The sequence below is a fragment of the Anser cygnoides genome, chromosome 1 (assembly GCF_040182565.1).
Source record: "Anser cygnoides isolate HZ-2024a breed goose chromosome 1, Taihu_goose_T2T_genome, whole genome shotgun sequence".
Lineage (NCBI taxonomy): Eukaryota > Metazoa > Chordata > Aves > Anseriformes > Anatidae > Anser > Anser cygnoides.
Genome location: NC_089873.1, coordinates 67,217,782 through 67,245,499, shown reverse-complemented (window position 1 = coordinate 67,245,499; position 27,718 = coordinate 67,217,782). Strand labels below are relative to the sequence as shown.

At 45.8% G+C, this 27,718-nt stretch overlaps 1 protein-coding gene and 1 long non-coding RNA gene across 20 annotated transcripts in view; one reads left to right on the top strand and one right to left on the bottom strand.

Annotated features, from left to right (window-relative positions):
• Window positions 1-489: 489 nt before the first annotated feature.
• Window positions 490-27,718, top strand: part of MICAL3 (microtubule associated monooxygenase, calponin and LIM domain containing 3) — a 168,453-nt gene continuing 141,224 nt past the window's right edge. For 6 of the 18 annotated variants that reach the window (XM_066998876.1, XM_066998863.1, XM_066998856.1 and 3 more), the window contains exon 1: window positions 9,664-9,868. The gene's annotated coding sequence lies outside the window, so the exon portion shown is untranslated. Of the gene's footprint in view, window positions 1,814-9,661; window positions 9,869-20,183; window positions 20,819-27,718 lie in introns of those variants that run through there. The other 12 variants (XM_066998846.1, XM_066998839.1, XM_066998786.1 and 9 more) reach the window with 8 other exon arrangements.
• LOC106030924 (uncharacterized) lies at window positions 1,811-9,436 on the bottom strand. Of its 2 annotated transcripts, none has more exons than XR_007158079.2 (3): window positions 9,267-9,436; window positions 6,003-6,180; window positions 1,811-3,775 (listed from the first exon to the last, which is right to left on the bottom strand). It is a non-coding gene; the product is annotated as an uncharacterized lncRNA (long non-coding RNA). The 2 variants fall into 2 exon arrangements; XR_007158089.2 differs by having other exon boundaries at window positions 6,027-6,180; window positions 9,267-9,435.

The window sequence follows — 27,718 nt, the reverse complement described above, 5'->3', positions numbered from 1 at the left end:
CATACTTCTACGCTGCCCTGTCTTGCAGCCCTGTCATGGCCACCACTGTATTTGGTGATGTTCTCCAAGTCCCACGTTTTAGAATCACATAAGCACAGGAGAAATGTAACTTCTCCTAAACCAAAATAAATTACAATTTTCTTTTAGTATTGGAGAAAAGCTTGAAAACTGAGTCTGAAGGCAGAAGCAAAGATGAGTAACAAGACTTTCATTGTTACTGTTATTAAAGTTGGAGATTTTTGTAGCCCACTCACAGTTTTTTGAATTTGGTTCAAGTCTTTCTAACCCTTCTGGCTGATACTGCTGCTCTGAGCAAGTCCCATCTCTGCTGCTTCAGATTATATTGGGAAAAAAATGTACTTAATCCCCTGCCGTGGTAGGATCTTTAATATCTGGATTTTGGCATCGGGAGGCCTGTTCCTATCCAGCAGGTTATGATGAGCCACCGTCAGGGAAAGCTCAAACAATTTGAGTTAAAAGTGAGGACAGGAAAGTTAGTGTGGGTTTTAACTGCTGCATGTTTGTTTTTGTCCCTACCACCTACGTGTACAAAGAGCTATGTTTGTTACGGGCATCCTTAGACAGGAAATCTATCACCTTAAAAGAAGCACTTGGCATTAGGAGAGAATAATATGGAAAGCAACAAAGAACCATTAGTGACATTTTATTAAGAAGATGAGATAAATAGTCTCTCGCAAACAAGTGGTATTATTTAACTATCCAAGGATTTGCTTTCCAAAACAAGCCTGAATTGTTCATTGTCCAGCAAAATAACGCCAGCTCTGCAGTCCTGACTTCTTCTCTAAATAGAGCACAGAGACTGTAGGTCTCTGTGCCTGCAGGCTGTCCTACCACATTACTAATAATATTTATGTCAATGCTGTAATAAAAATATTTTAAATAAGTAGAAAACAGCAATGTTAAGACTGAGAAAGGATAAGGTGAGGACGCTTTAGTTCAGGAGACAGGAACAAAGGAACTCTGCCTGCCCTACAGCTTCCCCGTAGCTGTAGACGGGGCCTCACAGACACACTTGCACTCGCTCATGTTGGCAGAGAAAAACCTGGCAGAAAAATACCCCATTACTGCCTCAACTGCTCGTTCACCTGCTCAGAGACAGAATTATACCACCCTGTCCTAGCTGTTCTTCAAACACTGGTGGGCATGCACTGATGCTCAGATGTTTACCAGAACAAGGTTCCTTTTTCCCGTTTCACATGACACAGGGTTTCCCAGGGGAAGTGACGGCTCCCTGGGGATGCTGCCAGCTTTGCTACACCATGCAAACGAGATGGGGATCCGTGAGGGGAGCAGCCAAAGGTGCGCGTGTGGGGAGGAAGCACTCAATGTCTAGAACAGCCTTCCTTGCGAATGGGTGGCTTACCCTGGTCGGAGGCCTCGGAGGAGGAGGAGGGGGGGGCAATGCAAGCATTTGGGGCTCCCGTTGCTGCTCGGCTCCTGCCAGAGACCACTGCTGCGTTGCCATGGCAGTGGTGACGAATTGGCAGCCGGAGCCAGCATCGCCTGTCTCCCCCAGCCCCTGCGCGATGATGCTCTGGGAAAGACGCGCAGAAGGAGCTTTGCATCCTGGTCCCCATCTCCTTTTTACTTCACCTTCACCTTGCAGAGCTGAAGAAAGAGAGAATTGCCTGTGCAGGCTCCCCAAGGAGAAACCCGTGTGGAGGCAGGGCCCGAGGAGCGGCGAGGGGCTCTGATTTGGGCGCTTGCCCTGGCAGAGGCGGGCGAACTATGAGCACCTGTCGGGGAGGAGCTGACTTGTGCGAGAAGAGGGTCACTTTTACAGCCTTGCTCTGTGAGTACTGACCGCACTGGCCTCCCGTGTCTTCCACTGAAAAATGTTATTTATCGTTTCTTAGCAACTATAAAATTCTGTTTTTCCCTGCTTTTAAGGGGAGGGGTTTTCTATTGTGCTAGCTCCTTTAAATAGTCTCCATGCAAAATCTGTGAAGGTGCTACTGCTGGATTTTCTCCTCTAGGCATGAAGTCCTGCAGGGGCTGGCCACTTGCAGCAGGTTTCTCACCTGCTGGCACCAAGCGAGCATAATGAAATCCGCATGGCAGTACCTGCAGTTTGCAGTAACAGCAGCACAATCCACACCTTAATGCATTGGTAACAGGTTTTGCATCCTAGCCATCTGATATAGTGCTATCCAAAGATCAGCTGTTTCATTTAATCCACAACTCCAGCCTTTGTTACACATACTCATTTGTTTTTGTTAAGATGAAGAATTTTAGCAGTAAGCAAACCAAACGCTGCTTGGAACAGGTGCAGAAAGAGTATTCTTCATATGTAGGATAGAGTTACAAATAATTTCTGTCCAGTGAGCCAAACAGATGCATCAGATAAACTGCTGATAAAAAAGAACGATTGTATTGGCACAGATCCACCACACTCCACTGTAGCACATGGATATCATAGGCAAGCATACAAACAGACAGTAGGAAACATACAAAAGCCATGTGTGAGATCAATCTAGTATAGCTAACAATAGGCATCTCTAAATGTATTAGGGCTACAGAGCAGTCTGAGAACCGGTTTTAAATTCACACTGGCAAAATATTAATTGAATCTCAAGATCCATGAGAATAATATGCTGCTTTATAAAAAACAATTATGCATTGAAAAAAAAAAGGGGGTTAGGAAAAAGAAATCAAAGGGATCTGGCACACCGTAGTTCTGAAATCTTGGTTAAACTGCAACCCACTCGCATGGAAGCTAAGGGGATTTTTTTTTTTTCTCCAGATGAATTTGATGCTTGTTCTGTTCCTTGGCCAGACAGCAGCACTGGGGCATCTGTAGCTGTAATCTCATTAAGACTATTAGGCTGTGCTTGTGCTTGTGTTCTGTTGCTGGCATGGATTTAGGCAGACAGATGATCCTCAGAGCATGGATGGCTCTCACAGTTGAGAGGGGATGGGCTACACTGTTTTTCATGAGGTTTGAAAATATTACAACTTCTGCTTTGGAAAGGCACTGGTTGCAATCCAGCCGGAAAAGCAAATAGCGACAGGTCCACTCAGTCCACACACAAAAGGGAAATTTATGAACATAGTTTCTGTTTGTGGTAATGAGAGTCACATGTGTAAGTTCTCCACACAATGAAGGCAGAATACACTCCCTTCAGTGTGTAAATAGCATAAAGATGTGCCTGTGAGAGTGTTGGCATGAGATGCTGGACTACAACAAGAAAAACAGAAATCAGAAATGAATTATTTGTTCATTTTTCCACCATGAATTATTTGTTCATTTTCCACCCCAAGAACCAGTTCTGTGTTCTGCTTTGTCCACTCTGTTACAACTAACACAAGCACCATAGCTTTTGCTTTTTTTGGAACATTTCACCAAACTTTGAAGTATTTTGATGGTAAGGTATGTTTCTAGGGTCAGACACAAATTCTTCTCATTCCATTTAATTACATTACTCTTCATTACAATTCCTTAGGACTTCTTAAATACCTGTTTTTCCTTTTTGCGTTCCTGCATCACACAGATATTAGCAGCTAGTTATGTTCCTCTTCAGCAGTGGCGTTTAAGTACTTCTGCATGTAACAGGGTTTCCAGCCCCTCTGTGAACTCTGCACATGCAGACCTCCTGCACATAAGTCAGTACCGGTTTATGTCATTCGTGCATGAGCCTCGGGAAGCCGTCTTCGCTGAATGAATGCCAGTGTACCACACAGTTCATAAATATGTAAAAGTAATGGGCCCTATCCCAACAAGCTCAGATTCAGAAACGTTTAGCAGATGTTCTGGCTGTGGGGGAGGAAAACAGGAGATGAATAAATACAATACTGCAATAACAAATACTTTGTTGATGAAGCCGCACATGAATTAGAATGACAAACACACCCTACCAGGACTTTGACCTACCCATAAAACAACATAAACATGTTTTATTAATAGTAGTTCCACGTTTTCAGGATCAATAAAGTGACTTCATCGATTTACTTTCCCCTTTTTATTAATAATACTCTAAACAGTGATGAATTTGGATGGAACATAGGTAGAGTCTTTTTTATAGCTTGCCAAAGGACAGATCTAATACTACTAGTAAAACAGTGAGGTTCTCAACAAGGACCCCAGAGCCTTTTGCTAGAGAGCCTAACCGTGGGTAAGTTAAGAGCTTGAAGAAAACTTCCAGACTTGTTTGAGAATCAGGCCTGTTGGTTATTTCTAGACAGCAACACAACGGAGCTGCTCTACGCAGCTTGTTTAGAGGAGTAAAATGATGTTGTTTTAACAACAAGTATACAAAACATGGCTCAGGCTCTTTCCTAATCCAAACTCAAAATAGTAAACATGCCTTATAGACCTTAATGCATGCTATGTGGAGTAAACCAGACCCAGGGGAAGCCCTGCACAGGCAGCTCTTGTGCAGGACTCGTGTAGCCCAAATTAGGTCAAGAACCAATGAGGTGTCTCGGTGATGATGTTGCAGGCCTTGCTTTCTATTCTCCTCAACCAAGATGTATTTAAATCCATTTCTTTAGTCCTTCTCAAGGACTAGCTGAGTAAAAGGAACTGCTGTACTCATGATTTTTTGTTTAATATATTAATTGCATAGCATGACAACAGTTGTCTTCTTGCATATTTACATTTTGCTCATTGAAAAGCCCTTGTCTTTCTGCTTTAGGTGATCTTGTACCTCTTTACACATCCAGGTGTTCTATAAGCAACCATGAAGTCAAAATGATCTGGGTTACTCTTCCTTACTGTCCTGTACAGTTCTGGGAGGGATTTTTCTGCCCTTGTGTAGCCTTTCTTTTAGGTTGTCACTACTTAAAAAAAATATATAGTACAGTGTAGTGAAGTGAAAGTTGTGTGTTTCTCATTAGCTTCTCATATGCCCACAGCCCTGAGTAGTAGCAGCAAACCTGACTGCAATTTTAGATTTTACTACTTGGACAATCTATGAGCAGTGAAATTACCTGGAGTGTGTATGGACAGACCCAGAACCTCTCTAATTCCTAAAATACTCCCAAATGCTCAGTTTACACTCAACATTCAGCAGATTTGCATGTAGCTGCAGGGAAACTTTCATTATGAGTTCCTATCTGAATGTGTATTTTCTTAGTCTGAAGGATTAGAAATGTTTTTCTAAATGCTCAAAGTTAACTGGATCAGTGGGCTGGCTTTTTATTGCCCTGTCAAGCTGGAGGAGTTTTGACCTAGAAAAGCCTTTACGTTTACAGGGTGAGCCAATAAGTACTTTTTCAAAGTGAATTAGACTTGTATTTGCTTTTCTGTAATGAAACACCACTAGCAGTTTATCTGGAACTCAGCTGCCACCCCTGCACACAACATCACTCCAGATTAGTGTGGACTTGTATGTTCAGGTTGGCAGAAAGGGTTAAATATTTTCATTTTATAAATACTACGGTTACTCAAATGCTCATGCGATAAATATCCACTAGCATGCAGGAGGATGTAGGGTGCATGATGACTTCTGCCTTGTATTTCAAAGACAAATTGAACACCTGTGTTATTGCTTAGGGATTAAGCTCGTTATGTTTTCCCCAGAATTGGACAATTTTTCCTGCTAACGGTTGCAGCTGATGCAGAAGACAGCAAATTTTAAGACCTCTGTAGACTAGATTTTCTCTGCTGTCCCTCGGTTTCTTCGGGAAACATTGCTTCTTTTGGAAGCATTCAGCAGCTGGTTTGTATACAGATTACTTTTACGTAAAGGAAATATGCTTTAGCTATGCAAATAGATGTAAGCATCAGAAAATAAGGCAATATAACCCATCAAGGAGATCCCACATTAAATCGCCTCCAGCAGGCAGCAATTTAAATGCAGTGACTTTTAGCAGAAACACTTCTGTATAGGAGACAAAAGTTCTGGTTAATGGAGAGCATTTCAAATGCTTCAGCGGCGCTTTGCTTTCACGTTGTTGCCTTGACTTTTACAAAGTGACATGGACGTGGAAAGCACACAAAACCCTCTAGCACCGTAAACATCACGCTAAGATGTACTAACTGGAGGGGTGTTTGCAGAACACACCAAGTGCTCCTTCCGTTCAACATAACGGTGGTAAGGCCTCAGCTGGGAGCACGCTGCATGCTGTTCCTGGCAGTGAAATTCAGGACAGACATGGACTAAAGCGAGAGCCTCCAAAGATGAGCATCACGAATCACCAGAGGTCTCACAATGTAACCTAGGAAGACAGATAAGAAGAAATGGCATTTAGGTCTGGAGAATATAATTAGAAGTGACACAGTAAGTCTTCATGCAACTAAAAGGCTGCTGCAAAGGTTAAAGGAACAAATGTTTCCTTTGTCTTTGATGGGTAGCATGAGAAATAGATTTAAATTATGGTAAAAGGGATCCAGGTAAATCACTATGGAAAAACTAAAGGCAAAAAGAGTGAATCATGAGAACAGAATGGCTTGCCTGGGTAGCCTGTGGTGTCTGCAGCGTTGGAGGTCTTCAAGGGGTAAAACAGATGGGGCAGAGATGCTTTCACAGGGATGGAGTTCGAGGACTTCTCAGTATCCCTTCCAGCCCTGGAATTCAGTGATCGCCTCCTCATCTGAAAATTCCCTTGCTGTTTTTACTCGTTAGTTCTCAGTATTTGAAGAGGTTACCAATTCCCACAGGACTGGCCATGCACCTGGCATGTTCTGAGTTTTGGAAGGCTGTCAACAGAGAATTCAAGATTCCTTGGCCGTTTTTACTGTAAAAATAGCTTTGATATCATGGAGAAACTAAAAGCTTCTTTGGATTTTCTTCTGTAACTTGCCTTCCTTGCTATAATCCTTGTCTAACCGGGAGCAGCAGCTGGCCCTTGTGAACCTTCAGTTATTTTAGAACCGGAATATATAAAGAAGGCAGGCCCTATTTTTGTATATATTGATTTTTTCAAAATGGGGCACTGTGCCATAACCTGACCTTATTTTGAGCAGCAGCAGCTCACCTCCTTTTAAGAGCTGAACCCTGAGCCATGGTGTTTTTCCCCGGGTTGGTTTGGGACTGCTGCCTCGACTGCTGGTCAGCTTACTGGAGGTGACTTCTGGAGCGTGAGGCACCCAGTTTTATGGTGCTTGCAGGCACTTGTTCACAGGGAATCGTTGCTTTGCTGACGCACGGTGATTGTTATCTAGCCCAGTGCAAAGCAGCAGTACTGTAAAGGCCTCAGGGAACAGACAGCGATGGGCTCACCTTGCACATCACAAGCCTGGAACATCAGAATTCTGCAAGGCTGAGCTGCAGGATTTCAGTTTTCTTAGCTTGTTTATACAGAGTAGCCATTTTGTACCGATATCCCAACCCCTCGCTTTTGTGTGCTCTCAAGGGTGTGTTTTATTAGCCTAAAGTTCTGTATGGTATTGCCTTGCACCCTCCTCCCCCTCTGAGCACCACGTGCGCGCAGTAAAAGGAGACATGCAAAGGAAGCACAGTGCTTTGTTTTTGCTTTAGTTCTACTTGTTTAAACCCTTCCTCTTACAGTGCATTGTGAAAACTCCTCTGGGAATCTGGCAGCATAATAATGCAAATAACCCTGTCATATGACTAAGCCTCTCTGTTGCTGGATTCCAAGACACCAAGGCAAAACGTTCAAGTCTTGCTGTGGATGGCATAGGCAGCTTCATTCTCGAGTGCAGATGGATCTCCAGTTCCCTAATGGGAATTGTTTGGGTCCTAATTAGCATTTTACAAAATTACTGTTAAACTGACAGCCCTCCTGATTGTTCAGAGGCCAAGTGCCTAGCCTGTAATCAGTGGACACACTGTATGCAATAGCCTCTTTAAGAGCATTTAAAAATGTCTTCTATATTGCCATCTGTGAACCCTCTCCTCCACCTACTTCCATCTTGCAGTAATTTAACACATCCTCAACCTGCATCTTTGTTGAGAAAAGCACCTCGATCTTTTGGTTATCAGCAGTTAATATGAGCTGCTGCCTCCCCTGCAAAGAACTTGGGGGACTTCAAAGGGGGGAATTATCCACTAACTGCAGGTCTTACTGCCCCTTGGCACCTGCACGTGTACGAACATAGGCACCTGCTCAGGTAAGGACAGACTATCTTTGCCAGATTTTCCACCACGTAAGCTGAGTCAGCTGGCTGTGGCTCTCAAGCGATTGCAACCGGTAGCTCTAATTTCTATGCTCATGGAAACTCCATCAGTAAATAGGGTAGGCTGAGCCAAGTTTGTACCAGCCAAAGGCTTTCCTCCATCTGTTCTCAGACAGGGATATAGATAGTGATTTGGGAATTGTGCACTTCTGGCTGATATTTGTCACACCACAGCACAGTAAGAATTTCCTCTGCCAGGACATGAGCTCATTTGGTGCATCTCTTATGAGCAGTATCATTTTGGTTTGTATCACATTATTGCAGTACCTGACTGCTTTTCAAGACAAAATCAAACCCCAAATCTTTAACAGATTATGGAAGTCAAAAATTCTCTTAAGGTAGGGTTGGAAAACTGTGGCTTTGGTATGAGATTAGAACTGTATGGCTCTGGATACAAAAGGCATTTGAAATACCTCTGCTGGAAAGGCCTATGTAAAGGAACACTGGTGTACTTTCGTATTATCATTGCTATTATCATATAATCCTGGGTTTGTACCCAATTCTTAATTCCTGGATTATTCACAGTGCTTCTGTATTGGTTTGCATTCCTGTTCTGTTCAAGTGCACGTTAGCTGGCTCCCCTGGCTCACGGGCATAGTCAGCTGAGCGTGGCAAAGACAATTTATATACACGTACTGCTTATATACAGTAAGTGGTACAGACAGGAGTGAAATATATATAAGTGGTACAGAAACATGTAAGCGCACGCAGACGTGGGTGTATGTATATACTGAGTGAAGTGCTCTTCCTGACAGCCAGTTCAGATGCAGAGCATCCAGCCTGGAAGCAGTATTCTGATAGCATTTAAAAAAGCAAACGCGTGCATACCTATAAACCTACCTATACGCATACTAAACATCAGTAGGTTTTCGGTGCTTTCCTGCAAGGCAGGATTTTGTCAGCTCCCTGCCCACCCAGCACCTCTGCTGTACCAGTGTCACCCGAGGGATTAGTCACTACTTGGGTCTTCCACGCTGACGCAGCGAGCGGGAGACGAGGGCAAGGGAGGCGGCACGAACCCTCTGACGCGATCTCACTCGCTCCAGAGCGCGCACACGAGGCCCAAACGGGAGGGCTGCCGTGCCCACGGCTCCGCGCCTCTCCCAGCCGGCCCCAGGCACAAATACATTTAGCTCTTTCTCGACATGACCCCGCAGGCACCCACCGGCCATTTTGAGGCCCCCTCTGCCACCGCCCCGCGTGCCCAGAGCCGCCCGCAGCGTTTAACGCCGCCGCCGCTGGGGGCCCTCCCTCAGGGCCCCGGCCGCTGCCACCTCACAACCACCCCTAACGGCCGCCGCGCGCGCGCCTCCGCCCGGGGCGCTTTAAACGGTCGCGGCTTCGCCCCGCCCTCTCCTCATCGCCCCGCCCTCTCCTCATCGCCCCGCCCCCCATCGCCCCGCCCCCCATCGCCCCGCCCCCCCCCCCCCCGTTTTTTTTATCCCCGCTCCGCCAATCCCGTTCGGCGCGCCCCGCCCCGCCGCCAATCACCGCCCGGTCCCGTCCGATTCGAGCGCGGAGGGGGGTGGAGGGCAGTACCACCGGCACGGCGCGGGGGGGGGGGGCGAGGCGGGGGGAACCTCGCCGCCCGGCCGCGTGGCTGTTACCGTCGTTCCCTTCTCCCCCCCCCTCCTCCCGGTGCCTTTCGGAGCTCCGCGTACCCGCGGGTGGGGCGGGAGAGGGGCGGAGCGCGCGCGGGGGGAGCCCCGCCCCCCGCCCTGCCAACGGCCGTCGGCGGGCAGCGTCCGGCCGCGGTATGAGGCCGAGGTGAGCGGGGGGAGCGGGGCCGGGTGCCGCGGGGTGCGGGGCAGCCTCGCGGGGAGCCTCGCGGGGGCTGGGAGCGGCTCCCTGCCCGGCGCCGGGGTGTGCGGGAGCGGGCTGCGCGCTCGCCGGTAGCTTCCTTCTGCCTGGCGCCGGCACGTCCCCGGGCGGCTGCCGGGCGGTGCGCCGCGGGGCTGCCTTCGGTAGGGCTGGCGCTGCGTGGGGATGAACCCCTCGGTCTCGGGGTGGCGGTGCCGGGAGGCGGATCGAAGTCGGCGTTGTCGCTTCAAGCCACCCAGAAGCCGCTCGTCGGCAGCTGGAAACGAGCAGCTCACGCTCTGGTTAGGAAACGGGAAGGTTCGTGCCTAGCTCGGGGCCTGCTGAGGTACTGGGGCTCAGAACCTGGGTGTATCTAGGTGCTTGGTACACGGTGTTCGTTCGTACCCCAAGTTACAACTGAAAGGTATGGCCAGTTGGTGAGCTTGGAAATCCGTTAGTCCTTCAGGTCGTGGTCGGGGGGTCTCCCCCTAAATGATGCAGGATGACCGTAAAGATTTTCCTTCCCAGTTGTGTTTCAGTATTTATGGAGAAAACAACTAACAGTTACGGTGATCGTGAATGGCAAGTATCCGAATTTCCATCTTCAGTAGGTTTGAATGTAAATCCTGTTCCTGCCTAACGCTCCGCGTTGGGACAGTGTCTGTATGTGATTGTATACCCTCGTTGTAAACCTAAACACAGATGGCTGAGGTCAGGATGACGTTTTATTTTAAGCTCACCTCCCAGGGTTTCAAATGTCCTGCTTTTAACCTCGCTCTGCTCACGCTCAGGAGCATTCTGCAGACACGCTGTGTGTGAGAAAGCCGAGATGGTTTGCAGGTGCAGGTCGCCTTCGATAAAGACTGCAGCACTGCTGCTTCTCTGCGCGAGTCAGCTACTGGAGTGCGTGTGGTGGTGCTGAGCTGGCGCTGCGCTGCTCTTGGAGAAGGCTGAGCCAGAGCTGGTCCTTAGTTGGATGTGCTCTGCTCTTGCAGGATTCCAGAGTGGCTTCAGTCACTTAATCCACTCGTGGATTACCTCGTTTTTTTTATTCCCCGCCCCGCTTCGCAAACACAATGGCCGTACTGCCAGCGTAATCTTAAAGCGGTATTCGGAGAAGCTCAAGTTAGAGGCAGAGGGAGAGCCTTCCGTGCTGGTGCCGCCTTACTTGGGCAGCAATAGAAAACTTCTGCTCTGACTGTCCCAGGAAATGGCCAGCGAGAGCAACAGCGGAGCTCATGCACGGGCTTTCTTTGGTGTTACGGCTTTAATTCAGTGCTAGGACCATAGAGAGGGCTTCGGCATTTTGATCCTGGTGTCATCCAGCTGTGACAACAGGCTGGTCAAAGCTTGTTTCAGCCATGCAGCATCCAGCACTGATGCTCTAGGAGTCTGTTCCATGCCTGTTGATCTACATCTAACCAGCCTCGGGTGGAAACATCCTTTCACTTATAGCTAAAATCTTCCATTGGTGCAGCTCTCAGTCGAGGGTCCTAGCACCAATTCCCATGCACTAGTAAAGCACGTGTGTGCTATTAGGGCTTGTCTGAACTACGTGTTCTGTTATTACATGGGCGTGACGTGCAGCTTTGCCAATACACTGTACCACCGCTCTGGTACTGCTGAAATACTCCTAACGCAGATGTAACCTGAGAGAGTTTTCCTGGGCAAGCGTTTTTACTTCAGCAGATGCTAACAATAATCTCGCCTTTCGTTTAAAACGGGGAAGAGGGGGCGACTTCCAGTGCTAACTCCAGGCTTTTTGTCCAGTGGCTTTGGACACGAGCTCCATCAGGTGAGCGTTTCCTGCATTTTTCTAGGTCTCCCAGCAGTGCCAGAGCCTGGAGCTGACCTTAGGCGTGCTATCTAGCCGGCTGTAACTGAGATGTCAGCTGTAGAGATAGAGATGCTGTTTGTAATTTCATAGGTGGCAGTAAAGCAGTAATGGTATCGATCCAGTGTTCATTCTGCAATTTGGAAAAGATGTGATAAGGCGCAAGAGATGGGCACTGTTTATTTGTTAGGAGGGGAGCCCAAAACAGCAGGCAGAGCAGACATAGGCACATCAAATCACCACCCTTTCCTTCCTTTTTCTCCTCCTCCCTCCCCAGCTGAATGACACGTTCTGTTATAATTGCAGAAGGGAGAGGGAGAAAGGGAAAAGTGCATTTGGGAGGATACAAGCACATGCTCTGAGTGTATGTGAGAGATTGGCACATAGCCGGGGTCTGTGAGGGGTGTGAAAGCACTCGGAGTCCAACTGAGTGTTTGGGACGCGCAGACACTGAATTACTTGTTGCCTGTTCCTTCTAATTTTGAGGTAGTTGGGATGGGTGTTTGGTAGGGCTCTAAGAGCATTTGGTTTCTTCGCGTGAGCAGGAAATCATGACGTGGATTGTACCTGTACACATTCTCCTGCCCATATTGTATCTTGAAGGAGCGCTGTGAAGCTCTCACGTGTCTTGTGACAGAAACTCAGTGCCCAGACATGGGAAGCAATTTAAGGAAAGGAAGGTTGCTCACCCCTGTGGACAGTCTGTCCTTTACTCCCCCTTCCTTTCAGTTTATTTTTTTTTTTGGCTTAGCATCAAGAGGAAACTCAAATATGTCTCTTCTTTATGTTCTGAGGTACTGGAGTTGTTTCCATTCAAACCTGTTTGGTGCGAGTAGGAAAGGAAATGCGAGTTTGCTGATCTTAGACAGCAGTAAATTAACAACAGAACTGTCTCAATTTCAGGAAAGAGGAGCCTGTTTCATCCCACAGTTCTCAAGGAGAATTCATAATCTTTCTGCTAGAGGTGTGCAGTGGCAGCACAGCTTCTTGCTGAAGGCAGAACATGATTGCTCCAGCAGAGATCAGCTGTCCTGAAACTGTTGTTTTTGCAGTGGACAACATGAGAAACTGCCTTGCATTTTTGAGAAAGGATGCTGACGAAAGCTATGGAAATAAGGAAAACCTTTTTACCGCGTTCCTTTCTGTCAGCCTGCCATTTCTGCCTTCTCCCTAGATCTTCATCTGGGTTATATGTTAACCTTTCTCCTTTCTTTCCCCGATAGCGTCTATGAGATACGATCTTTTGTGTCTAGCCACATGGTTAAAACTAGTCTAGGCTGTCCTTGCTTTGTGTCTGGATATTTTTTTGACACTCAACCATTCAAAACAATGACCATTTTTACTGCAAATGGTGTTTTTGCGTTTGTTTGTTTGCCATTGAGGATTTTAGCAAAAAAAAATGCTAAATGGTACGTGGGTCCTGCAGGTGCTGGCACAGGCCAGTTTTCTTCTTGGTCGCTTTCTGCTGGCACCGGCAGTGGCATACTATGGAGAATTTGACATGTAGTCCCAGCTGTCAACGCTGCCAACCTTCAGGCATCCGCTGAAGCCTCCCTGTTTTCTGTCTTCACCTTGCTCATCCCAAAAGAGGAGTGGCAGATACGGGTGCTTTTCCCCCACCATGCAAGCGAGTCGTGTAAACGCCTCTGGAGCTGTCGGCCCCGAGATCTCCAGGGGGTTTCTTCCTGCCGATCCTGCCCTGAACCACAACAGCAAGGCAGCTGGCCGAGCGGGCCACTGCTTTCTGTCCTGAACATGTTTTTTTTTGTTGGTGGTGTTTTTTTTTTTTTTTTTTGCTACACTCCCTTCTTTCTTCGAATCCACTTGTCTGGCGGTCATCCCATCCCTTGAATTGGAGCCTGTGTGCAAGAGGTGTTTTCTTGCTCTGCTTCTGTGTAGCATACCACACAGGGGAGTTCTGATTTAGCCTGATCTCATACGTTATTGTAGGGTACAAAACAAAACTTCAGTCCTGCAGTTTTCCCTTTTTTTGTGCAGTTTCTAACATTAGAAATGTTTGTCTGATAGTATGCGTCTTTTGCTGTGTTTGTCTGCAGCAGTATTCCAGTCATACAGCTTAATTAAAATCTGGGAAATAAACCACTTATTGCATCAACTTCCTCTTTGGCCAGCAGGAAAATTGTTCTGTATTACTGCTTTCTGCCCTGCTGTTTGGAAATAATTCCTCTGAATCTGCAGTGCTTTGAAGTGAGGCAAGGCTTGCTGGGAGCTGCTGTGGTTGAGGGAAGAGGGCATTTCAGAGCATTGAGGACTTTATATAAAAAAAAAAAATAAATCTCTTCCTTTCAAGCTTTGCTGTAGTTACATCCTTTCTCGTTGGCTGCAATATGCTTTGGAATGAACTTCGTGTGATGTCTAAGGAAGTCTTAGGGTATAATCCTCTACTCTTCTAAGTAACTTTTGAACTGACGTGGCTTAATAGATGGTATAACTTTTAGTGATTTCCCTTTAAATTATTAAGATCTCTACCCTAAATCTGTGGGGAGACTTCTTGCTGGAAGTTAAAGTGCAGGCAGAACAGCAGCATTTTTGTGGTATCATATCTTAACTTGCTATCTCTGCCATGCAAGTAAAAATGCTTGTGGCCACGCAAGCCCTATCTAACATCTCTATCTTTTTATGGCCTTGGTAGAAGGGTGGTGGTTGTAGTGGGATGGTTGGGAGGCCCTTCTTGCCCTTCCCTTAGTGTCTCTAAATGTGCAGTGTGGACTTGCACAACTGTTAAAGCGGGCTTCTCTTTTGTTAGGTCCTATAAAAAGGTTGATATCAACTGCTTAATTTCTGTGAGATGCTGCAGCTTGCAAAGATTTGCATCATTTAACACTTGTGTTTTTTCAGGGCGCAGTAAAGAAATGAATCTTGAGGCACCAGAAACCAAATTTGGCTCAAACCCAGTTAAAAGCACAACTGGTACCCACCCAGTGATACCCACGTAACAGTCTAGCCTGGATCTGGTGTTGAGAAGTATCCTCTTAACACTTGCAACATCATGGTCTTGTGACAGAAGGAATAGAGGGGAGATGGGAGACTTTTCTCCTCTGTTGTGTGATCATCTGCACAGAAATGAGGCAAGTGTGAGCCTAGGAGTCTTGCTTTAAACAGCCAAATGGAAGAACGTTTCACTGATCTTTTCTGTAGAACAAAGTTATTTCCAAAGTTAGGCAGTCTGTGTGCGTTGTGGATGGGACTCCATCTGCTGGGAACAGCAGAGAGAGAAAAGCCACCTTAGGCCGTCAGGAAGGGTAAACAGTTTGGGGACTGTGGCCGGATTCCGATGACTCGCTTAGCCAGGGAAATCACTAATTAAGTGAGGCTCCCATTGAGATTTTGGGAGAGCTGTGCCTCTTCCTGCACTGATTGTAAAGAAAGATGAGCTCAGAGTTAGTTGCCTTTGTGTATGGTTTCCTTGGTGAGCCTGGGGAGGTCAGTGCCTTGCACCTGGTATTTCGTCTGGATCTCCAAAGTGTTGTTTGACTTCCTTTGGACTTTGCAGGGAGAATAGGACTGCTCACGCGTCCAGATAATGTAGGGAAAGGCTCAGAGTCAATGACACCTGGTCTGCTTCCAGTACTTCAGAAAACGGGAAGTTCGTGCATGTGAAGATAGATGGAGGAGTTACCCAGAAGCAGACAGCCTCAGTAGCTGATCTCTGCTATTTTCCACAGTGATGGTATTTGGCGTTCCCTCAGAAAAGGCAGGTGGGCTACAACTGGGACCATCACTCTATCTTAATACTTTTCATGTTGCTTTTGCATGGCATATAAAGCCTGTTGCATTACACTTACGCCTGGAGACCCACCCAGGACTCTGCTGTGCCAAATGCTGTGTTAAAACATAGTAAAAATGTCCCTGCTCTGAGTATTTTTTTGCTTAATAAGGCATATTAGAGTGGAAGAAAGCAGATATGATTTTCTGTTGATGTTTAGAGCAATGAATGCTGGCAAGTTTTGAATTTGGTGCATTGAATAGAATATTATTTGATAGTGGATTTATTTCAGGATGTGAGCCAACCTTCAAATCATCCTGTGGGGCTCTTCTGAAGCTGCCAAATGTCAACTCTATGGGCTTATGGGGTGGTGTGTGTCTATGAGAGGTGTGTATTTGTGAATGGTCTGGGAACCTTTGTCTTGCAATATCTGGTCTGCATTCAGTTCAGATGTCCCTGCCACATTCTGCTTGTTGTCTAGCTCCCCTCAGCTTGGTCACCCCTCATGACATCAAGTGGACTTGCTCCTGAACTGCTCCTCAGGCAGCTCTTTGTGCTTATAGCACACTTCTCCTGGAGCTAATGTCCTTCCCAGACAGTTAGCAATGGGACTTCCTACAATCAGAAGAGGGTACGGTATTCCAGCTGGCTGGCTTGTTCACCGAGCCAATGCCACAGTCTACTGATCCTATCCTTGATGCAGTTGTGGTTGTCAGTGTATCCACCGTGTGGTTCGTGAGGGGAGGGAGGAATCTCCCGATGCAAGTTCCTTCCCTGTGGGACAGAAGGTGGATCCTTCTCGTGGTGCATACAGCATGTAGCTCCTCTCTCATCTCCCCGGGGTCAGCTTGTTTGGGTTTTGACTCTCCTGTACCCTCCCATCTCTTGTTCCTTCCCCACGCAGGGACAGAGCCTTCTGGCCCTGGTTGGGCTGAACGTCAGTAGCCCTGAGGGATGGAGTCTGGCATCCCAGCAATGGTGGAGGGTTTCTGGTGTCTCACCCTTGCATGTCACGGCATGGTGGCACTAGAAAACTGGCTTTTTGGGTGCCTCCAGAGCAGAGTGCACTGTTTAGGTTCTTTACTTGGTGCTCCTTTTGGTTTTCTCCTCGTATGCGTTTTCCTTCCTTTAACCCATTGTCCTCTTTTCTGTTTCTGGTCTCCCCCAGCCACTTGCTTTTTCCCTCTGGGCCATTTACTCTTCTACCCTTCTTTGGTGCATGGAGGAGAAACTACTGACATTTTTTTTTTTCTTTAGCAATATCTATAATCCTATTTCTAACTGGGGGAGCCAGTGGGAACTTAAGAGCAGGGTATGTCTCATGGACTGGATTAGCTGTGCAGCTTGTTGTATTATTATTATTTTGAAGTGAATCAGTTAATGTTAGTTTAGAAATGGTATAGTCCCAACTGTGATCTAAAACAGCTAGATTGCTTGGAGAGTGTCACTTGAGATGTTTGCTTCCTCTGTAAGAGAATTCTTCTGGTAATGTGGCCTTTTGTGGACGGTTGTCTAGATGTCTCGTCAGTCTGGAGAGGCTTGTTTTTAGTGCTATCTGCTCTCTGGAGAGTTTATTTTTAAATAGTTGCTGAAGCAACAGTCTTGTAAAATGCTGCAGTGTTAGGATAGAAAGAATTAAAGTGTTTAGCAATCCTTGAAAAGGATAGAAAGAATTGTTTCTATCTTCCCTTCTCTAAGGCTAGCTGAATGCATTGGTGAAACCGCGTTCTAGTAGAAGGCTAACTTCAACATCTTCTTCCTCAAAGCCCCTGTGTTTCAGTTTGGGAATGTACACCTTTTAAACTAATGTCAAAACCAAATGTTTGAGTCCAGGAACTGCTGTCCACTGTCCTTCGCTCCTGCTATAAAAACATGGCTTATCTTCTCCTGTGACGAATTCTGCCAACCTGAGATGGGCTGTGTCTTTAGACAGTCACTGTGTCCCTCGTAACTCCTACAAAGCAGTAGAGTGGTGCTTCAGAAGCCAAATCATTTACTTTTTCCACAAGAAGCATTTTGTAACCTTTCCTTCTTTGTGCCAAAAACCCGGGGTCTTTGCTGTTTACTCTGTGCCAGAAAATTTCAAAGAAAACATTTTTCAAAGAGGTCAAATCTCCTTATGCTCTGTTCCTGGGGCATTGTAGGAGCTTTACATTATATCATTTTCTTGACCTACAGTTCTCAGTTCGGTTGTATCAGCACGACAGTTGTGCTTAATGAAGCTGTTGATTTTATTTGGAATCGTGTCGTGTCACTGGTGAATCAGATGATTAATCGAAGGCAATCGCAAACATCAGCACAGACTGAGTGATGAATGGACTGAGAACAGCCCTGAGGAGAAGGACTTGGGGGTGCTGGTGTATGAAAAGCTCACCATGAGCCATCAATGTATGCTTGCAGCCCAGAAAGCCGACCGTACCCTGGGCTGCATCAAAGCAGCGTGGGCAGCAGTGCGAGGGAGGGGATTCTGCCCCTCTGCTCTGCTCTGCGAGGCCCCACCTGGAGCCCTGCGTTCAGCTCTGGGGCCCCCAGCACCAGAAGGACATGGACCTGTGGGAGTGGGCCCAGAGGAGGCCATGGGGCTGATCAGAGGGCTGGAGCACCCCTCCTATGGAGACAGGCTGAGGGAGCTGGGGTTGCTCAGCCTGGAGAAGGGAAGGCCCCGGGGAGACCTTACAGCGGCCTTCCAGTGCCTAAAGGCGCCTGCAGGAAAGCTGGGGAGGGACTCCTGGTCAGGGAGTGTAGTGATAGGACAGGGGGAATGGCTTTAACCTAAAAGAGGGTAGAGTTAGATGAGGTATAAGGAAGAAATGTTTCACTCAGGATGGTGAGGCAGTGGCACAGGCTGCCCAGAGAAGCTGTGGCTGCCCCATCCCTGGAGGTGTTCAAGGCCAGGCTGGATGGGGCTTTGGGCAGCCTGGGCTGGTGGGAGGTGTCCTTGCCCATGGCAGGTGGGTGGAACCAGATGGTCTTTCAGGGCCCTTCCAACCCAAACCCTTCTATGATGATTCTGGGATGCAGAATGTCACCTCCAAATATAAAGGGTTGTCTTTTTTCCAGGTCTTTATTCCTTTGCTGCTCTATTCCTGTGGTCTTCAACTATCACAAAAGGCCCTTTGTTGTTCATTTGGCTGTTAAACTGCATTTATTTTATGCTTCATCAAGCTCTTAATGAGCTCTGGGTTTGTAATATCAAAAGTCTGGATCTCCAAGGGTGAGAGAAGCTGACAGGTTTCATAAAACTGTAGGGAAGAACCACCGTATGGGAGAATATTCCAGGCAGGCAAGGCTTTTTTGATGGTAGAGAACAATGGTGGTAAATTCTTTATTATGCATTTATGCATTCATGCAAACTTTGATAACTCACAGGCATGATGCTTTCTCACAGTCAGAGTCTCCGGGTGGATTCCTCTATGAGGCATAGTTCTTTGGTCCTAGGCTGTTAAGAAAGCAAGGGATTTCACAGCCACGACACACAAAGAAAATGAAAAAGATGGTAATGAAAACAGAGGAAAGAACAGGCACAGCCAAGTATGTTCAAGACATGGAGGTTTGACTTGGCCCAGCAGGCCGGTGTTTGCTGCACCCTAGCCAGTCTTGGTTCTTCCTTTCCTTGTTGGTGTCACAATAGAGATGGATCTTGAAGGGAAGACTCTGCAATGGACTGGAAATAAAGTGCTGTCAGATGAACACAGTAAATCAAGATGAGTGCTAATTTCTTCTGTTGGATTTGAAGATGAATTGCCTTACAATGCTGTGCTAATTATGGCAATTGAGGAAATGATTCACAAGAGTGGGCAGCTGAGCGTGGTCCTTCTAGCAGCTGTCTTAGCTTAAGCTAGGTTGACTTATTTACTAGAATTGTGTTTCATTTGCTACAATGACAATTGCAAGATCTCTGTTTTAATTTATATGGCTTAGTTGGAGTCCTTTGACACCTGGCAGGAGAATGGCACAGCCTTCAGCCTGTCTGCAACGTCAGGCATCCAATTTGGCTGTATGTGGAAAAGTTTCTTTACAGGGGTATGGACTAGAAGTTTTTTTCAGTGCTGTAAGTTAAATGCTAGGCTGTGTAACACAGCCATGATATTTAGTGTCAATAGTTTCACTGCATGCTGCTTCATTTTACTGGAGCTTGCTGCTTACTTCATTGTGGAGGCAATAGCCTTGCAATATCCCCGGTACTGGGGATCCTGGGAGTGGATAGATTTTGTGATCCTGCTCTCAAATGCAGTCATGACTTAAAATAAGTAATACTTAACATGCATTTCATTCAGTTATCTCAACTCTCTGCCCCTATTTCCCCAAGTAGAATGCAAAAGATCAGTGTTCCCCCTGGACGGCATAGCTCCTGCTGTGCGTTACACAAGTTGCTGTGACCTACTGGAGCTTATGCCACAGTTAGGCACAGCAAACACATGCAGGGTCTACGGAGTTTCAGTTATGGCAGCGAAATCTTTAGGTATCAAGGTCATGGCCATGAGATTAACTTGTGTACAGCAGTCCCTTCCATGGAAAGGAGTGTTTGGTAGACATTAACTTTTTATAAGCTGATGACATTCACGTACTGCAGAAAGATTCTCCGTTCTGTGAAGGTCTTAAAAACGGTATTGATGTGAACCCCAGCCAAGCCCTTCAGCTCCGGGATCAGAGGGGCTTTTCTTTAGGAGTAGAGCTGGGGGTAGGGGCACGATGGGCTGGCCAGGCTTTTGGTAAGCATGCTCTAATTTGTGTCAGTCTGCTGGGGCACTGAAGCTGAGCGGTAGTCCGCTGCTGGAGTGTGTTCTCACCTGCACATCAGCTGTGGCAGCTTAGAGTGGCGATAGGATGTTGTGGGTGGAAATGACCTTACTTTTCTCCCAGGCAAAGCCCTGACAATCAGGAGTTAAAACTTGGAGAGGAATGAACTGAGGTCAGCAGCACCAGCAGTCTGTTCAGTAAATAATTTTCTTTGTATACTTACTCCATTCTTTCACTCATTATTTGCTCCACTTATTCTTTTCCCTTCCTACACACACGCACACATGATTTTTTCTGGCTTCATTATTCTCTCTTGCCCTAGTTATTGCCTTCCAGAGGCTACTTGTCACTGTGACCCACCCTCTGGCCAAGGAGCTGCCGATGATAGGTTTCCTGTAAAAGAACCACCCTCGAGCTGGGATGGACACCTACGTTCAGCGCTGGAGATGCCAGGCTGTTTTCCAGCTGCTCTTGCGAGTCCTCTTGCTCTGAGCACTGCAGTGGTTGCACAGAAGGCAGCGCGCAGGAGGCAGAGTACTGTTCAGCCAGACACAGAGGAATCAGGAGCTGTTTCCCATCTCTTTTCCCCCCTTGGGGGCAGGCTGTGAGCTCCTGGGTGAGTGAGCATCTGATACGTGGCATGTGTTGTTCCAAAATGCAAGGGGAAATCTGTTAAAATAGCTGTGCTGTTACTGAGAATTTAGGTGATTGTAGGACGAAGCATTGGTTAATGGTGGAGCCTGCGAAATACAGCAGGCTGTGATGCTAGTGCTTGGTTGTGATGCTATGAAAGAGAAAGCTTTAATGGTCACGGATCTGAGGATCCACAGAAAATAGCTAGAGGAAAAAGTATGATTTGGGGGGTGGGGGTGGGAAGTGACCTTGAACGTTTGTTCAGTGAAACAATCCAGGTGTGACTGGTGTTTAGGAAATTATTTTTTGGGAGGCCCTTTTGTTGGGGTGGGAGCAGTTCAAATGTTCCTGTATGTGTTCGGAGATCCATTTTGATTTTTCACTGCAAGTGTAGTACCTGCATCTTGTCACTTCTGCACGTGATGCTGTAAATGTTCCTGTCCCCAGGCTTCTGAGAGGTGTGCCACATCTCTTTTTGTGGGCATTAAATTGACCTAAGGCCTCACAAACAGGAAGAAATGAATGTTTAGCAGGCATAGTGTAGCAATTGCATGGCAACTATTAAGACAATGGCCTGTGTGTAATCGTACATACACTGGGGGCAGGAGGGGGGCTCTGGTCTGCACTGCTCAGCCACCTACAGCCTAATACTTCTTGCCTGCCGTTGGAGCCTCTGTGTACCTCTCCTTTAGGGCACTGTCATCTCCTTCATTCTTCTGAGATTTTTATGCTTTCCATTGTGTTTTCTTAAATGAAAAGGCAGCTCTAGAAACAAACAAACAAAATTCCTTTCTTGCTTGCCTTGTGGTTTTCACTTATAAGAATGATTTTCCTTTCACTGGTATGGCAGTATTAAAACCGGGACTCTTCTCAGCTAGACTCTGTTGCTGCAGAGCCAGTGGGGTCAAATGAATGTAGCGCTTGCTCTAAGAGTTTGGTTTTTACCCCCCTTGGTTTAAATATTGATAGTAGTGAAGTTAGGGATCTGAAGATACTAAATCAAGACAACTGTTCATTGTTCTCTAAACAGACTTTACATGCAGCTTTCCTATAGCTGCATTGTTCAGTGAAGTGCTTTACTTTTCAGTAAATAGACAGGCTTTAAGGCCCTCAGGTTCTTCACATCTGAAACAATAGACGTAATCATCAAAGCTAAATACAAAAGGAGAACAATTACAAAGGGCGTATTTTTTAGGAGTGTCTTGGGCAGCGCTCCTACCTCCAGCTGCTTGTTTTTATCCTGGGGTGCTGTGTCCTTTTCTCCTCTTGTTGTCACACAGCGCAGCTGTCTGGACACGCATGAAAAGTCTGATCAGAAAACTGATCTCGGTTTAAAAATAGCCTTGCTGGAATAAAAGATAGCGAACCTGGTCAGGTTTGCTGTGCAGTCCTATGGCTGTTGTAGCGGCGTTCCTGGTCAGGTGGGATGGCTTGGTGTGGGGTGGTGATGGGGCTACTGTCAGTACTGCCTGGGGGGCGTGGTGGGTGACAGAAGTTGGGGTTGTTGCTTGATGGTAAGGATTGTATTTGGGGGGATGTGCTTTGGATACCTGTGGAGAAAAGGGGGTGTGGAAAGGCTACAGTGTCTATGAAAGCATGAAGCAACAGATGCAAACCAATATGGGAGAGAAAATATGGCTAGTGGTTGGATGAGGGACCACAGAAATCACTGTTTCTCTTGAACCATTCCTATTTTTCCGGTTTAGGGTTTTGGTTTCAAGGCTTGTGTTGCAACCATGTTCTGTCTTTCTAGGGTCCAGGCTTCTGCGACACTGTAGCTTCCCTGTTAGCTGGTGTCTGCTTTCCCTCGTAGCTCAGTGAGCTTCTTCAGCCGTGCTTGTGCACTTCAGCTCTTATCAGCTGGTTTTGTAAAGAAAAATCCCTCCTCCCTGTACATGACCTCATAGTAATACTTGTACTAGGAAAACGTATGCTGCTTGCTTATTCTTAATTATTACCAAATACGTGGAAAAACTTGAGGCTTCTAATAACTGAAGAAATAAATACGTTTTCCTGTGAACTGGTGATCAAAAGTGATTAGGCAAAATGATTGGAATGCTACCAAAAAACAAACAAACAAACAAAAAAACAACTAGTTTTTAGATTCTTGATACTCATTCTCTTTGGGTTACTCTGAGACGTTTCTAGCCAGATAGCTCCTCTTTGTGATCCTTTCAAAGGGCTTTGCGTTGATCCAGGAGGACACGTGCTGTGGTGAGGCCTTAGGATGGTGCTTTCACGTGAAATTAAGTAGGAGCACCCCGTGTGTCAGCAGACTTGTTTATATGGGGTAGGGTAGAATGGACGAGAATAAACTCTTGCTGCACTTGGAGAGTGAAGCGAGGTGGTATGTCTCACTGATTGAATGGAGTAGCCTCTTTCAAGAATGGGGTTTCTTACCTCTGCCAAGCAACTCAAAGCAAGATCCCCAGTGGCTCCGTGAGGGAGGAGTCGGTGCACTCGTGAAATAAGTGCTAGTGAAAAACAGAGTCTGAATCCTGGTGGGTCCGAGTGTTACTCAGATATACAAAGTCTAGAAGAGAAATTGAAAGGAAATAAGATTGGAAAGGAAGGATCCAGCTGTCTTTCCTGTTTCACAGCAGTTGCATGTGAACCAGGGCGGAGTGCACAGGAGATACTGATAGTTGCTTTTCTGTCGTCCTCCTGTACTTCGCTCTCTAGTTCAGATAGACATTTGCAGCATTGCAGGATTTCTGTGCGTAGCCTGTTCTTATCAGGAAAGTAGTGTTACCTTTTAAACCAGTGAAAATAGTATTGATCTGACCTTACGTTGGAGTTCTTTCATCTCCAGCTGTTCCAGCCATTTTACGAGGGGAATAAAAGCTTGTGTCCCCTCTGTTTTTGAAGGGAGGTGAATGAAGTGCAGGGTTATCGTACTGTAGATGACCTTCATAAGCTCAGATACAGCTAGGATAAGCATCTACGTCTCTTCGTGTTCCTGGGATCAGTACATTGAGAAGGAACTTCTGTCTTGCAGATGTGATATACGTGTTTGAGGGCATGAAATAGCAGCTAATGCATATACTAATGAAGCCCTACATCTGTTTTTACATATGCATATGGGTATGAATTTGCAAGATAGCGTGGGTGTGAATAGATGCAGGCCTGGGAAAATTGTGATAGCTTGTAACTGTGCCACTTGGCACATACAATGTGTACAAACAGAAACTTGTAAAATAGTATTCAAAGTAAAATAATTTCTACCTTCTCTTCCTGTTTGAAAAGAGTCGTGAACCCTAGTATGCTTTTTGTGTTGTTTTTTAAGCATGACTAGCACTTGCTGAGAATCTCAAACACACACACCTGCACCCACCCTTTGTGGTGTTGGGGACTTTCTGAATGGGAACTGTTGTGTGATGTTGTTCACGACCCCAGGTAGGCAAGCCTTGTGATGGTACAGGCAGGAAAGTGAACAGCGTTAGTGAACGCAGCAACCGTGTTTAATATACACTGGGATGTAGAATGAGTGGCTGGTGAAGTTGTCATGTTGAGAAAGGCCGATGCATACACCCCTAGAGGAAGCTGTTTTGTGACAAGGATGCATCTCCTCCTAGTGCTTGGTTTTGGTGGTTTTGTTTGTTTGGTTTTGACATTAGTGATTCATAGTTACTTCATAAAATCTGATCTGCTGAAAGCTGTAGTTTGGTTACAAGAATTTTTCAGAAATCAATAGTGTTTTATTTGCTGTTAGATCTACAGTGTTATTGAAGCACCTCTTTAACACCTGTAGCACTTCTGAAATTTCCATCGTACTTGATGGTCTCTGTGAACCACTTTTACTCCTTTAACAAAGAGCAAGAGTATCAGTAATTGATTCTGAAGTCTTTCTGTTGGTGCAACTATCACTGATGTAAATGTTGAAAGGCTACTGATTCACAGGGAGGAACACAGGCCATTCGGTAAATTCCTTGATTTTACTACCGAGTTGGTAATTGCAGAAATAGGAATGCAGTGTTCTGCTCTCTTATTGACTCTTGTATTCTTGTTTTTAAAGGTGTTTGGCCTTTTATGAGGAATGACATAGTGGAGACAGCTTGTTGTGCTTCTAGTATTCACAGTATCTTTTTTTTAACCTCTTGGTTCAGTGATATTTGTCATTTTTTGTCTGAAAGTTCCTATTGTTTATGCTTCTAACCCTGTCTCTGAAGGCTTCCACTCCTCAGGCCAGCTCTGAGTTATTAATTAGGCAATTCTGTAATTACGTATCATTAACTGCTCTTTCAGGAAACCAAGAACCAAGCATTTCTGTTACTACTGACTTCGTCAATGTAATACACATTGAACTTGAGTGCCAAGCATGGACTCAATTGTGATTCTTCCCTCTGGGGTCCTGTTCCTGCAAACTCCCAGCTAATGCCTCTTAAAAAACAGCTGTCAGCTATATGCAGGAACTCAGTCCATGAACTCCGTACAAATTTGCCAGTCTTCTCAGCTGAAACTGGGAGCTATACTGAAATATGAAGTAGAGCACTTTTTGTACAGGACTAGTTTTGGCAGCAACGCGTGAGCCATTTTCATACTGTAGAAGCTAGTAAATTAATAGGCAGTCAATAACAGGAGTTTCAAACTTTAACTGAATTGGAGTTGATATTTGAGGATCAATATATGCCTGCTCACCCATTTTCCAAGGCAGTGAGTGGTCGTGTTGTTATTGCAGTACCTGCTCCTGGTGTAAGACAGCCTGTGCTGCACCTGGCTGTGGTGTTTCCCAGTGGATGGATTTCCTCTCATGAAATTGCTATGCCCTAGGGGATACTTTTTCAGTATTGCCTAGTACAATGGGAATGATTTCTTCCCTGTTTGTTCCTGTGTTCCTTTTTTTTTCTGGTTGCACTGAGTTATCTGCTTCCAAATTAAATTATGGAGATGACTTCCACAAGCTGTCAGGTGGCGTCTGAGAGACCTTTCTCTGCGTGCTTCAGGTCAACCAACAGAGCAGAGGCAGCTCAGTTGGCCAGGGCTAATGTATGGAAACTGTTAGAGCTCTTGCTGCTCCTACTCAGCAAATAAATAGGGATGAAATGTAAGAGTAACGAGGAAAAAAGAACTAGGTACTACTGCATTCAGAAAGGGAAGTGGCCAGAACAGCTGTATGTGGCTTCTGTCTTCTAATGCCAGCTCATTCATTTTAGTAAACCTGACTTGTTGTCTCTTATTTTTACCTCACTTTTGAAAGACTCCAAATTTTTATAACTGTTTTTAACACTTCTGATTGAGAGATGTAGATTTTCCTATATAATTATAAGTGCTCACTTATGGTTCTGTAGAAAGATAGCTAGTGAATCATTCCTAGAGTAGTATTGACACTGGTGATGAGGCATGAAAAGAAATTAAATGACCCACAGACTGATGACTGTGTTTTCTTATCTGAAGAGCACAAGGGACAAATATGAGAACGTGCAGTTTGACAGCTGAAGGAAGTGCGTATGGTGTGTTGGGTTTTGGTTTTTTTTTTTTGTTTTTGTTTGACTCAGCTCTGTCTTTTTAGAGCACTTAAATGAGCAAATGACTTGCTCTTTTTCCTGACCTGGCTTTTTTGTTCAGTCTCAGCTGAGGTGCATTTCACAAACAGGTTTTGTGGAGGGTTTTTTGAATGGCTGACTTGCCAAATGTGAAAGCACAACTTGGGCTGCTTTGTTGGTAAACAGTATTAAAAACAAAACCAAAAAAGAATAAAAATTATAGCAGGGAGGGCGCACAAATTTTGTAACTTCTCTCCTGAAGACAGAATTCCTTTTCTTCCTCAGCAGCTAGAAAGGAGGCCACAAATCTAAGCTGGAACTCGGTGTCTTGACTGGAGGCATATGAGGTATTTGTTCTGCACTCAAGATCTCTGGTTAAGGGCAGGTGAAAGGCACCTTTCCCAATTCTTTCCTGCTCTGATGTAGCAGCCCAAGAAGCAAGAATCTGTTGTCTCCCTGTTTGATAGGGTTCTTCATCTGTCATAGCCCCTAGGGCTTTCTGGCATGAGTAAGTTGTACAAGAAGTCTGTGAGACCAGGCAGTGGGTTCTGTGGGCAGAAGATAGCTTCCCTATTCCTTTTGAGGATGAGTTTCAATATACTATACTGGTAGTCTTATCTCTCCAAGTGGCGTTCCTCGTGAACCTGGATTCAGATGATCCATTGAAGTTGTTTTGGGACCCTGGACAGACGTCAGCTTCATGCTTCCCCTCTCTTTCTGGTATTGAGAGTGAGTTGTGACTTTTCTACATCCCACAGAAAAAGCTGCATGACCAGAAGTCCAAGGCTCTGGCCCAAGTGAAGTGTGAGGCTTGAAAATACAGAGAGAGAGCCTATGGTTGGTTAATGGAAAGGCAAAGCCCCACCATAACAATTTGTTAATTGCTAGACAGCTTCCTTTCTGCAGAATGCTTATCAGAGAGAAAGTGAATAATTTACTTAGTGATTTTCCTCCGAATGCCAGTTCCATGATGTAGCGGAAGCAAAACTTCAGACCTGGGCTCTGAGAGGAGAGGGCTGCAAAGAGCTTGCAGCGTTTCAGGCCAAAACTCAATTCACTTTGGTATTTCCTGGTATTCCTTCAGTCTCATGGCAATAGGAACTTTCTCAGACGGTCCAATTCTGAGTTGAAAGCTTTTTTTTTTAAAAGCAGAAAACCCCGTCAAGTGTTATCTTTCCTTAGTCTTTAGTGAAACACCTCTGGCATAAGAGGTTATCTCATACACAGTTGCAAGTTTCCTCTACCTTTCCATGAAAAAAGCTACTTAGAAAATGCTTAGTCTTTGTGATGTGTTCGTAAGTTGTACATTCTGACTGTGAAAAAGGCAAGATACTGCCATTTCCTATTATTGTTGCATAAGAGTCCGGAGCAGCGCTACCCAGTGCTTGCAGCTTGCATCC